At 40.0% G+C, this 12,568-nt stretch overlaps 1 protein-coding gene across 11 annotated transcripts in view; it reads left to right on the top strand.

Moving 5' to 3' along the window:
* Window positions 1-12,568, top strand: part of Tm2d1 (TM2 domain containing 1) — a 206,076-nt gene that overhangs the window by 163,722 nt on the left and 29,786 nt on the right. For 10 of the 11 annotated variants that reach the window (XR_013427843.1, XR_013427842.1, XR_013427841.1 and 7 more), the window contains one exon: window positions 1,720-1,829. The exons of the other annotated variant lie outside the window; for it this stretch is intronic. The gene's annotated coding sequence lies outside the window, so the exon portion shown is untranslated. The remainder of the gene's footprint in view (window positions 1-1,719; window positions 1,830-12,568) is intronic. 11 annotated transcript variants of the gene reach the window in all.

Genomic DNA, 12,568 nt, shown 5'->3' with positions numbered 1-12,568 from the left:
TTTATCACTTATTTATCTTGTTTACTTTATATAATCTCCCATTAGAATCTTAACTCCAAGGGATCAGAGAATTTTGCCTCTTTAATTCAATGCTGTGTTCCTAGCTCCTAGAACAGAAACTGCTATATAGAAGCTCTACATAAAAATCTGTTGAATAAATGAATGGATGACAAGAAAGATAATATTCATGTAAATTTTCCACGATTTTCAGTTGATCTGGCTTGGGATTTGGCTAGAGTTAAGGGGTTAGTACTAGTCATTCATTCAACAAATTTGAGTGTGTACCTAATTTCTGTGAGGCTGTATGCATCAAGGCAAACATCCCCATCCTCAAACATGCCAGACGCATGGAACATTGTTTGATATTATTTCTGCTAATGGAAGAGCAGGAAGTGCTTGACTTTTATGGGAGCAAAATTTTAATCTTCCATATTCAGCTAAGATCTAGCTGAAATCAACATCTTTCTGGAAGGTCCCATGTGTGACAATTTCTCCTTCCTGATCTGTTGCAGTTTCATCACATGCTGTGCTACTATCAACCAAAATTTATGTCAATGATGAAGTTCTCAGCATCTTAATTTGAAAAGTTTTCATCAGCTTGGGGCCAGCCTCTTTTTGTCATTTTTTTTAAGGTAGACACAAATGTTTATGTGGTGCTGAGGATTGAACCCAGTGCCCCATGCATGCTAGGTGAGCACTCTATCACTGAGCCACAACCCCAGCCTCTACATCATGGTCTTTTTTTAATGAATCAAATAAGGCATCTCTCATTTGTGATTTAATAATCTCTTAACAGACTCTGCCTTCCTCAAAAGATTATTATGTAATTCATTTTCACACAGTGATACACAGGGATAATTCCACTCCACATTGAAGGTAGACGTTCTATAGTGAGGGATATGGATATTCACCGTTTGAAGACAGATCATAAACAGCCTGTAGAAATGAAGTTAAAATGTAAATATAGAACCCAAGGCTGGTTGGCTTTCTCCTTTAGACATATGATTGCTGAGTCAATTATTTCCACCTAGATTTTTTTTTATACCACAACCAAGTGTGAAAAATATTTTAGGTAGCAATAGGTACGTTTGCATATGATGCACATGTAATTTCCGTGAGATTACATATCATCTTCTGGAAAATTCTACATTAAAATGAAATTCGCCACATTTCCCCCTGTGTCTTTATTATGTTTTCCTTAGCTGCTGTGCCTCAGTTTTCATGGCTTCCCACTACTTGTAGAGAAACAAGCAATATCCTCTAACTGGCCTTGTCTTCAGTGCTGAATCCCAGTCCACCAGTGCTGCTGTCTCCAACTCTGTTCCTGATCCAGGCATTATCCTATGCACTGGTTACACAGAAGAGCTCACTCTTTTCTAACATGCCAGCAGGATTCACTGTTGGCTGACTGCCCCTTAGCCTCTTGCTCTTTTTTATCCTTTCGAAAACAGCCATGCATTTTCTTCATTTAGGCATTTGTATATCACCTTCTTCAGGGGGCCCCATGAAGCTCTGGAGGTTAGGTTTTGATTAGTCTATGACCAACACAGAATGTGTATCCCCTTTGTAAGTGATTGGTTTTTAGGCATGGGTATATGATCACCCTTTTCAATAAGAAGTAAAGGGAAGCCAGCTAAGGAGTTTTAATGGAAAGTTTCCTGAAATAATAAAGCAAACACAAAAGAGAAAGGGGTTCCCTTCTTTTCTGCTTCTGAACAGGCCTAATGGAAGAGAAGATACCAAGAAATCTCAGCACCACATGGTCACGAGAGCTATCACACATTTGAGATGGTAGAGCAGAAAGATGAGGAACCTGGCATCCTGAGAAGGTAATTGTGCCTTTGGATTAAGCAATTATAAATACGATTAATGTTTTTAACTTATGTGTCAGGCACTGTTATAAGCGTCTAAAATATGTTAACATGTTGGATTCAGCTATTATATGAGGTGAGCGTTACTTTGCAAACTAGAGAGAGAGTTTAATGACCATGGCCATTTTTCTTACCTATGTGTTTGTTTTCTCAGCTTTTTATTATAGAAAATTTAAAGTATAGACTAAAGTGGAGAATAATGTAGTGAATCCCCATGTGCCCATCAATCATTCAGTTTAAATAATTAGCAATTTATGGCCAGTCTTGCCTCATTTATGCCCCTGTCTATTTACTTTTTCCTCTGCCCCACATTATTTTGAAGCAAATCCCAGACCTCATATTATTTCATTCTGGAATACTTCATGCATGACAAAAACTTAAAGTTACTTTTATCTGAGTCTTCTGTTAGAACCAAACCAGTCACTAAATATTAATGACCTTTTCCTCATAAAATATGAAAATACAGAAAAGCTGATGATAAAATAAGAAAATTACCTATAATTTGATTTCTTAGAAATAACAACTGCTATGGACTAAATATTTATGCCCATCCCCCCCAAAATATTTTTAATGTTGAAATCTAGTCCCCAATGCATTGGAGGTGGGGCTTTGGTAAGTGATTAGGCCATGAATGCAATTAGTGTCTGAATTAAATTGGTCCCAGGGAGCTCTCTTCTCCTCTTCCTCCTCCTCCTCCTCCTCCTCCTCCTCTTCTCCTCCCTCTTCTTTCTCCTCTGTCTCCTCCTCCTCCTTCTTCTTCCTTATCCTCTTCCTCCTCCTTCTTCTTTGCTCCTTCTCCCTCCTCTTCCTCCTCTTCTGCCATATGAAGTTACAATGAGAAGATGGAGGTTTATCAACCAGGAAGTGGACCTTTTATCAGACACCCATTTGCTGGCACTTTTATGGTGGACTTGCCAGCCTCCTGTACCATGAGAAATGCATTTCTGTTGTTTATATGCCACCCAGTCTGTGGTATTCTGTGACAGCATCCTGAATTGAAGAAGGCAGCAACAAATAAGAGTAGTACACTTCCTTTCAATGTGTTGTATGTTTGTTTTGACTATGAGATAGTATTTTTGTGCTTATTATGACCCAAGCATTTTCTATTTTCTATGAAGCCTCCACAACCTTTGAGTGCAGGGCTCACTCTATCTTTCCTTCTTCTTTTTTTTTTTTTAAGAGAAAAGGGAGAGAGAGAGAGAGAATTTTTTTAATGTTTATTTTTTAGTTTTCAGCAGACACAACATCTTTGTTGGTATGTGGTGCTGAGGATCGATCCCAGGCCGCACGCATGCCAGGCGAGCGTGATACCGCTTGAGCCACATCCCCAGCCCATATCTTTCCTTCTTTTGAACTTCAATGTGTCCTTGAAGTCCTACCTTCAGTGTCATTGCTCTGCTTCATCTGTGCTCCTTTTGCATCTTGTTCAGCACCTCCAGTATGATACTTTAATAGCAGATGACACTTATCTGTTTATCTACATCCGTGACTAGATCAAATCAGCCTGAGGCAGGGGCTGTTTTTGGTTGTTTTGTATCTCTGATGCTTATATTGTGTTATAGTTTGGATGTGAGGTATCCTCCAAAAGCTTGTGTGTGAACACTGCAAGATTTACAGAAGAAATGATTTGGTTATAAGAGCCTTAAACCATTCAGGGAATCAATACTTATGGGATTAACTGAGTGGTGATTGAAGGTGGGTAGGGTATGGCTGGAGGAGGTGGTCACTGGAGGTGTGCCTTTGGGGTATATGTTTTGTATCTGGTGAGTAGAGTCTCTCTCTGCTTCCTGCTCATCATGTGAGCCACTTCCCTTGGCCATGAAGTTCTGCCTCACTTTGAGCCCCAGGAATGGAGCCAGCTGTCTATGGATTGATATCTCTAAAACTATAAACCCACAAATAAACTTCCCTTCTCTAAAATTGTGCTGGTTGTGTCTTTTAGCCTACAGTGGCAAAAAGCTGCCTAAAACATATTGTTATAAAAACCAATCTGGAAAAACTCATCATTGTAGTCTGACATGGAACACAGAAGTGTCTGTGTCTTGCAGTGTTCCTGTTTCATGGATCCAGTGGAGAAATAGTCCTCGGATCCCAGGGGCAGGTAAAAAACATCTTGCTCCTGAAAAGCAGGTGTGCCTTTCCCATTGGAATTTACCATTGAGAATCAGAATTCAGGGTATAGTGGAGCATTTTAAGCAATCATGTTGGAATGCATCTCCACTAGCAGAAGCTATGCAGATGAGGCCCTTAAAGGATCCCACTAAATTATTTTGACCCACAAGAGACTCTGCATTTAGACATCTGCCATATGTGACCATTGACTACCGAGGAAGGACCAACCTCAATACTTACACAGAATTTTGCCTCCCCCTTCCACACCTATTTTTAAGGCCCAGAAAGATGGGAGAAGAAAAGGGAAACCAGTAGAGGAAGAAGAAAGGTGAAGGAGAAAAGAACTCCTTCCACAGTGGACAAGAAGGCTCCTGAGTTAGGAGGAAGAGAGTTAAGTAGGACATGAGTTTGGAGCTTGCAACTAGATCAATTGTATTAGATCAGGTATTTTTATATCTGAAAATGACCATAAAGATTTACCTAAACTGTCACTTAGGGAAGGAAGTAAAATTCACCAGAGCTTTTTCAGGAGAAGTCACAGGAAGAAATACATTCTCTGTTTGAACTCTACTGAGTTTAGACCTTTCAATAAACTGTCTAAACACCAAAAAGAATAAAAGAGAAAAAGCAAAACAAAGTTTCCCAGCTTGCTTGATATTCCTAGTACTCTCCTTTCCCTGTCCTAATTTTCCTGTGGCCCTCTACCTTATGAAAAAAACGGTTTATGGAAAAGGAAAGGAGAGAAAGTTTGAATGGGTTAGACAGAGCAGTGGCAGGAGGATGGGTGGCAGGAAATTAGCAATCTAGACTAGATCTAGACTCAGGAAATCCCAGTGACACTGGAGGCCAAGGACATATCATCATTATCAAACTGAGGCCATTCAGTCAAATGCTCCAGAGCATTGGAGAGCTAAAGTTCTCCACCATACTCAATGGTCCCCATTTTGTGGAGTGAGCTCAATAGAAATAACACTCATCTTTTTTTTTTCTGTGCCTATATTCACTTCTTCCCAGGACAGTTGGAAAAATTTAACTGGTACATTAAACTGGGTATAGGTCAATTCCTTGCTCCTTCCTTCTGTGATCGAGCTTCCCCAAAGCCACAGACTCTATCTTGCCTTGCCACAAGTGACAGGGGAAACTGACTCCACTGCGGGGGGTGGGGTGGGGGGGTGGGGTGGGGTGGGACTAACTCCACTGGGGGAACTTGCAATAGTGGGTCTATGATCCCCGGGACTTGATGGCCAACCCAGCCTGATTCAAATGGTAAGAGGTGCACTAGCTCACACATGTCCTTCAACCTAGCTCTTCTCAGGAATGTAGGTGATATTTTGGTTTTGTTCTATCTTAGTACTTTATTTCTCCATGGGTTCAGAAATTGTGTAGAGGAAAGGATTAACATGGGTGAACCCTCTCAACACAGACAAGAGATCATCAATGTGACTGATCAGGATGAGAATGTGCTCTACATAACAGAAGCAATAGTCAGAGTTTGAGAAGTGGAGAGATGTCTGGGAAAAGACACAAATGATGCATGAGCCATTCCAACCCCAGCATGGAACTTCCAGAGAGATGCAAAGAAGAAGGTTTAAATATGCCTTATGGCAGGTGAGGACTAGTAATAGAGTAGATTTAGGAGCAAACTCTTATTAAAGTGAGTTAACCCCAGCTCCATTCACACAGGGAGGATTCAGTCTGCAATGATCAACAAATATTTGAAGACTTCCTGGTAGGTAAATAATACTACGTGGTGTTTTATAGTGCTTACAGGAGAGGCAGTCCAACACCCAATAAGTTTATAGTCTAATATAATTTAAGGAAATGTCAACTTTTCTTCCTGCCATGAAAACCACATTTTCCTCAGAGGTTTCCACTCAAATTCTTTCCAATTTTACCCTCCTTGCTTTATTGATTCTGCAGCCTGGTGAAGAAGGTAAGAGATTAAACTTGCTTAAAGGAATCAACCAGTAAGATCCAATGGAACCACTCAAATCCTGTTGAAGGGCTGAACGTTCTCAAGCATACAGGATTTTTGAAGATACTCACAAAACAATTTAAAGAAATAGAGATATGCATCACCATTCCTAACATATTTTCCCTGTAAGGTTAGAAAAGCCTGAATTCAGCACAATTCTTGTCCTAAATAAGTGTTTCATAATGATATTTATTCAAGTTCTTGTTATAACATAGCTAACAAGGGCCAGATTGGTTGTGGTCGAATTATATTCGCCGTTTTGTGGGCTACATATTTGTAAATAGACCAGATTGTGGTCTTAATTGGGGCCATTTGGGGGGTTTGGGGTGGTTCAACAAGGTCACTGCATCTCACTTCTGTGGTTCTTCATTAGTCATTTTGTGTGCCAAAGTGCAGCAAGCATGAAAGGCCAGATAGCATATTTGCTTTGGGAAAACTAGCAGGCTTCCAAAGCATGCAATGCTGTCGATGACTCAAGGTGTCAAAAATGATTTTCCTCAAACTTGCTGTAGTTCTCTTCTCTTCTCAGAAGGAGGTTGTCAGGGTAGGTCAGCATGGAGGAAGGAGAATAAGCTTTGGAGTCAGGCAGTGCAACTCTGCCACTTACTTGCTATATAACTTTAGGTAAGCTCCAGCTAAGGCTTGAATCTGTACCCCAAAAGTTGTATGTTGGATCTTAATACCCCAATGCAGCAGTATGAGAGTAGGGGCCTTTAGAAGGTGATTAAGCCAGGAGGCTTCTGCCATCAAGAATGAATTAGTGCTGCTATCACTGGAGTGGTTCAGTTATTGAAGTAGTTTCCCCATAAAAGGAGGAGTTGGCTTTATGCTCTCTTGTCCTTCTGCCTTCCACTGTGGGATATTGCAACAAGAATGCCCTTGTCAGATGCCAGCCAGCACCTTGATATTGGACTTCCCAGCGCCAAGAACCATGAGAAATAAATTTCTTTTCTTTATAAATTATCCAGTCTGTGATAATTCTGTTAGAGCAACACAAAATGGACTAAAACATTTCATTAAACTTTCTGGGTTTCAGGTTTTTTTTTTTTTATCAGCAAAACGGGTCAAAAATACTTCAACCATGGGCTAATGCTAGCATTAATGAGATTGTGTATCTAAAGACTTAAGGCATATGCAGCACAAAAAAATGGTGGCAAAATAACTTTGATATCAGAGACAAATAATAGACCAGTTAGAGTAATTTGCTCAGTAAAGGCAAAAGGAAATGAGCACTTCAGAAAAGTATGTAGTTTTGAAACTATAATGTTCATCAAGAAAGGAAATCAGGAAGGGATTAATTGAATGAGAGCACGCATTATAAATTCCAACTTTATGCTGAGTGCCATCAGGATTTATGAAGCCCAAATAGAGATGGCTTCTTCCATCAATGTGCACTTGATCCAGTTGGAAATGTGAGTTCTCTATATACATGAATAAAACAGTTTGTTGGCAATAAATGAGTAACAAAAGTATTGTCTGCCACACAGCTGATCCTCTATAAATATATGGCAAGTGAATGAATAAAGCCTATCTTAATCAAATAATAGATTGTGTGGATTCAAAACTTTCCACACCATGATTGGAGGCATATGAATCTAGGTAGACTCTGCCCAGACAAACAATTTAATTGGTGAAAATTATAAATGATAATCATTTAAATCTCTGAAAATGATCCTAAGGGCATGCAGCAAATGGAGAAAGATTCACTCAAGAAAATCTATTAATTCTTGGTAAGAGCAGGAAGAGTCTGTGGCATTTGAGCCAGAATCCAGCCTCTTACTCTTTTTCACTTTTCATGTTACACAACACTCTACTCCAGGTTTATGAAGGCAAAGAAGCCGCGGTTACCTTGCCCTTCAGCCCCATCTCATGGGGGAGGACGAAGCTGCCATTTCTTATCTGCCCATGTTGCAAAAGCACTATTCTAGGTGGACATCATCAAAAGGATTGAGTTCCCCAACCCCCATTTCTGACTAAGATGCTCTTGTGCATAGACTGAGCACAATGGAGCTCTATTGCTGCCACCCTAACTGGCCCATAGGATAGAGTTGAGAAGTTTGTAAGAGTCAAGGATGTCCATGTAATAAAAGAAATTCCCTGTGCCTGTGCAAAGGCATAGGGGTTTAGCCTAGGACAAAGGAAGGTCTTAAGGACAGAAGAGTTCCACGATTCTGCCTGAGGGGATGGTTTTCATTTAGAACAGGATGGAGAACTCCATACATAAGCAATCTTTGAAACTATTGAGATTTTTTTCTTTTTCTTTTTTTTTATTGGTTGCTCAAAACATTACAATGATCTTGACATATCATATATCATACATTTGATTCAAATGGGGTATGAATTCTTATTTTTACCACGTGTACAGATTGCAGGATCACATTAGTTATACAGCTATGTTTATATGGAAAGGAATTAAAAGGAGACTAGTAGTGTCATTATACTCTTGACACAGAACAGAAATTTAGTAAAAGGAATCAGAGGAAAAGACATCCAAGAGTCTTGCTGTTGTTCACAGTCAATTTAGGGTTCACGAAGAATGGATGTGCCCATATGCCTGGCTGTACCTACTCAGGTGCAATCAGAACAGGAGGTAGGGGCAACAGAAAGTATCCAACAGAAAGTATGCACACAGAGCTATGAGCATGGAGAAGATGTCCATTAGCATAAAGGGTTTAAGCACAACATCCTACTAAACACTGAGCAATGAACTACTCTGACTTAGCAGTGATTTTTAGGAAGCCAGGTTTAAAACCAAAATCACATTCAGCCCTGGTTACATAGAGGACTGTGTGATTGCCCAAGGTTGCACCCCTCTCAGGAGTGACATAATAGGAAACTCAGCCTGAAGTCCTTCCCTGAATGTATGTGTGTGTGGTTGGGGGAGGGGCGGTAGGGAGAAGGGGAGAGTAAACCATCTGAATTGTATAGAAGCCTCTTAATCATTCATTAGTTAAATGGTAAAAAGTCAAAACTAGTTAAGGAGGTTAAGCACAGCTTTTGCTGGATAAGTGGCTATGCTAAACCAGGGGTGACCCTGAGCAGTTAGACTAAATGATGAAAACAAAGAGGGGACAAAACTCTGAGCAGGGGCATCAGAGGCTGCACACTTCAGTGGAAACAGACTTTGTAAAATCAGTTCAATCAAATCACTAAGCAAACTAAATAACAAACAGGCAAACAATAACCCTTATGAGGACTGGTTATTATAGTTGTTAGTCTATGTTATCTAAAATGCCCAGTTTTAAATTGAGAATTATAAGACATTCAAAAAACAGGGGAAAAGGCTATAGAAACTCATTTTACGGTGCCCCTATGATGGACTTGTAAAAGACTCTAAAAATGCTATTATAAACAGTCCTAGAGTTAGACAGAGGGGAGTATAGGGAGGGGATGGGGTATGGGGATAGGAAGGATAATAGAATAAATCGAACATGATTACCCTGTGTGCATATATAATTACATGACTGATGTAACTCTACATCATGTACAACCAGAAGAATGTATGATGTGTCTAAATGCATTCTATCGTCATGTATAAATAATTAGAACAAATTTTAAAAATGGAAAAAAAAAGTCCTACAAGAAAGCAGGAGAATATGACTGGGTTAGTTGTAGTTTATTAAAAGTAGCACCAAAAGCACAAGCAGCAGAAGAATCAATAGAGAAGTTAAACTACAATAACATTTGAAACTTTTGTGCTGTGAACAACACTATCACAAAAGTGAAAAAACAACCCCCAGAATGGGTGACAATATTTACAAATCAAAGAGCGGATACGGGGCTTGGGGGGATATAGCTTAGTGCTAGATAGAGTGTTTGTCTAGTATGCTTAAGGCTCTGGATTCCATCCTGAGCACTCCCAAAAATAAAATGAAAAGTTGATAAGAGACCTATATTCAAAATACATAAAAAACTTGTTTACCTCGATAGTAAAAAGACAACCCAATATTTAACATGGGCAAAGGATTAGGACAGTTCACCATAGAAAATAAGCAAACGGTCAACAAGCACATGTAAAAACACACAACATAATTAGTCATTGGAGAAATGTAAATCAAATCAGAATGATATATTACATCACAAACAGGGTTATAATAAAAAGCGTTGGAGAGTATAGAGAGAAACTGGAAGCCTCGTACATTGCTGGTAGGAATATAAAATGGTGCAGTTGCTTTGGAAAACATTTTGGCATTTGTCTGATTTATCATATGGTCCAGCAATTTTGCTCCAAGTTATATATTCCAAAGTATATGAAAACATATGTCCATGCAAAAACTTGTATGGATGCTCATGGCATCATTATTCATAATAACTCAAAGTGGGAAAATCCTAAATGTCCATCAACCGATGAATGATAAATAAAACATGAAGTGTCTTTACAGTGGAATGTTAGTTATAATACCTAAAATATAGTTACATGCTACAACACGGCTGCATCTTAAAAACGTTACATTGCGTTAAAGAATCTCGTTACAAAGGACCATCCATTTGATTAGCCCTTCTGATCATTGCTAAGGTGCCCCCTGTTTCCTGCCAGGGACCTCATCAGGACCAGGTGCTCTACTTGGAACCCTGGTGAGACTGGAGCCCCTGCTCTTTGTGTCTTGCACAAAGCAAGACTTGCACAAGCAACTTGTTTCCTCTGAGCACTTGCCCCTCTCTGGGGCATGATCAGACTACTTGGGACTTGAGGACCTTCCACACCTTTTCCCATGTAAGTGCGCTTGCCCTGGAAGTCTCTCCTTCCTCATCAGGAATGTCTATTGTAACTTCATAAGTTCCTCTGCCATTAACGACCCCCCAATAAAAGACCCAAATGCTCAATGCTAAACTAAATAAATAAATACAACTTCTGCTTTTGGCTATGCAAAATTCCAAATATCCACAGAAACACAAAACTAACATTTCAAGGATATATTCTTTGGGGAACATTACTTTCCTTCCTGCCTCCCAAATCTAGGAAGAAGAGCCTTGGAAACTCCCAGTTCATTTGAAGTCTTAACTAACTAATGTCCCACGATACTGTGGGGGGGCCTCATGATACAATTTTCCCAACCAGGGGAATTTATTACACACAGCATAATAGGTATCCCCAAGTTGAGGCACTTGGGAAAGAAGCAAACCCTCCCAGGTCTGCTTGTAGGAACCTCACATGGAGATATGGAGTGCTAGACCTGGAGGGTACCTCCTAGTGTAACTGATGAAGGCGTTGGTGGAGGGGTCCAAGGTCATATGCCGGTTGGCAAAATGTCAGGCCTGAGAGATGAAGCAGGTAAGGTCACAAATAATGAAGACAGATGCAAAGAGGACAATATGATTTATTATTTAGGCCAAGAGTTGCATGAAATATGTGGCTGAAGCCATGACTTTCTGCCAGGAACAGTTCAATGTGGTGGTTCTGAGAATGGAATCTGGAATCTATTCTCTTGGGTTCAAAACCCCTCTCTACCAATTATTAGCTGTGTAACCTTGGATGAGGTAATAAACTTCTCTGTGCCTGAAGTCTCTCCTTTTTGGAAACAAGTGTAAGATGATAGTGACTATTCCATAGACTTGAGATGTTTAAATGAGAAAATGCATACAAAATGGGCACTGCCCCTTGATCCTGTGCTCACTATGACAATAATAGCTAATACTTACCTACAGTATGTACAATATTCCAGGAGCTACTATAAGTGCATTATATACAACATCCCATGAAATAGACTCTATTATTAATTCTTCCATTTTACAAAAGAGAAAAATGAGGATCAGAGAAGTAGTTGAGCCAGGAATCAAACCAAAACTACAGGAGTGACTTTCTTCACCATGTTTTTTTGTTATTGCTGTGGTTAATATAAATTGGTACTGACTTCAGGGTGTACTGGCAGACCTGAGGGTGATATGACCCAACCTAGCTGTAGGGTCACACAGACTGTGGAGTGACTAAGCCTGGAATTCATGGGAGGTGCTTCGAGTCCTGTGTAGGTGCTGACTAATTTTGAGTATGATTTATTTTGGGCCTCAAAACCATTCTTTGCTATCACTGAACCTCCAGTTGCTTCTCCTACTGCTGACACTTTGCTCAGATTCCTAGTGTTTCCACTTAGGCATCTCAGAACACAGAGGCTCAGGGTAGAGTGGTCAAGGACACAGGGTTTGGCATCAGATAGACCTGGGTTTGAACCTGGTTCTGCTATGGTATGTTGTAAGAATTACATGAAACAACATAGATAGAGTTCCTAGTTGGTCTTAAAAAATGAGAACTATTAACTTTTCTTAACGATTCTAGCTTCACCTGTGCCCACCAATCACACTTGGTTGTTCTAGTGACTTGGTTTTCTACCCCAGTTCTTTGTTCCCTGCTGCCTGCCACCTCTCTGGCCAATCCCTTGGGATTGAGGTTTTATTGGGATTTTTCCCTTAGCCACTGTCCTAGGGGCACCACCCAGGACTTCACACTGGGAAAAAAGGGTGGGTTCTACTCTCTACATGATCTCAGACAATGAGCATAAGTTCCAATAGTTACCTTTCTAGCTGTGGTATTAGGTCTAAAATGGGAACTTCAGGGTTGCAAACTCCTTCTCCCCTCCAAGCTGTGCTCTTCTGAGATGAGAGGAAGGGAAAGAAT

The sequence above is a fragment of the Ictidomys tridecemlineatus genome, chromosome 11 (genome assembly GCF_052094955.1).
Source record: "Ictidomys tridecemlineatus isolate mIctTri1 chromosome 11, mIctTri1.hap1, whole genome shotgun sequence".
NCBI classification, from domain to species: domain Eukaryota; kingdom Metazoa; phylum Chordata; class Mammalia; order Rodentia; family Sciuridae; genus Ictidomys; species Ictidomys tridecemlineatus.
Note: the sequence above shows the minus strand (reverse complement) of the source record. Positions and strands in the feature narration are given on the sequence as shown.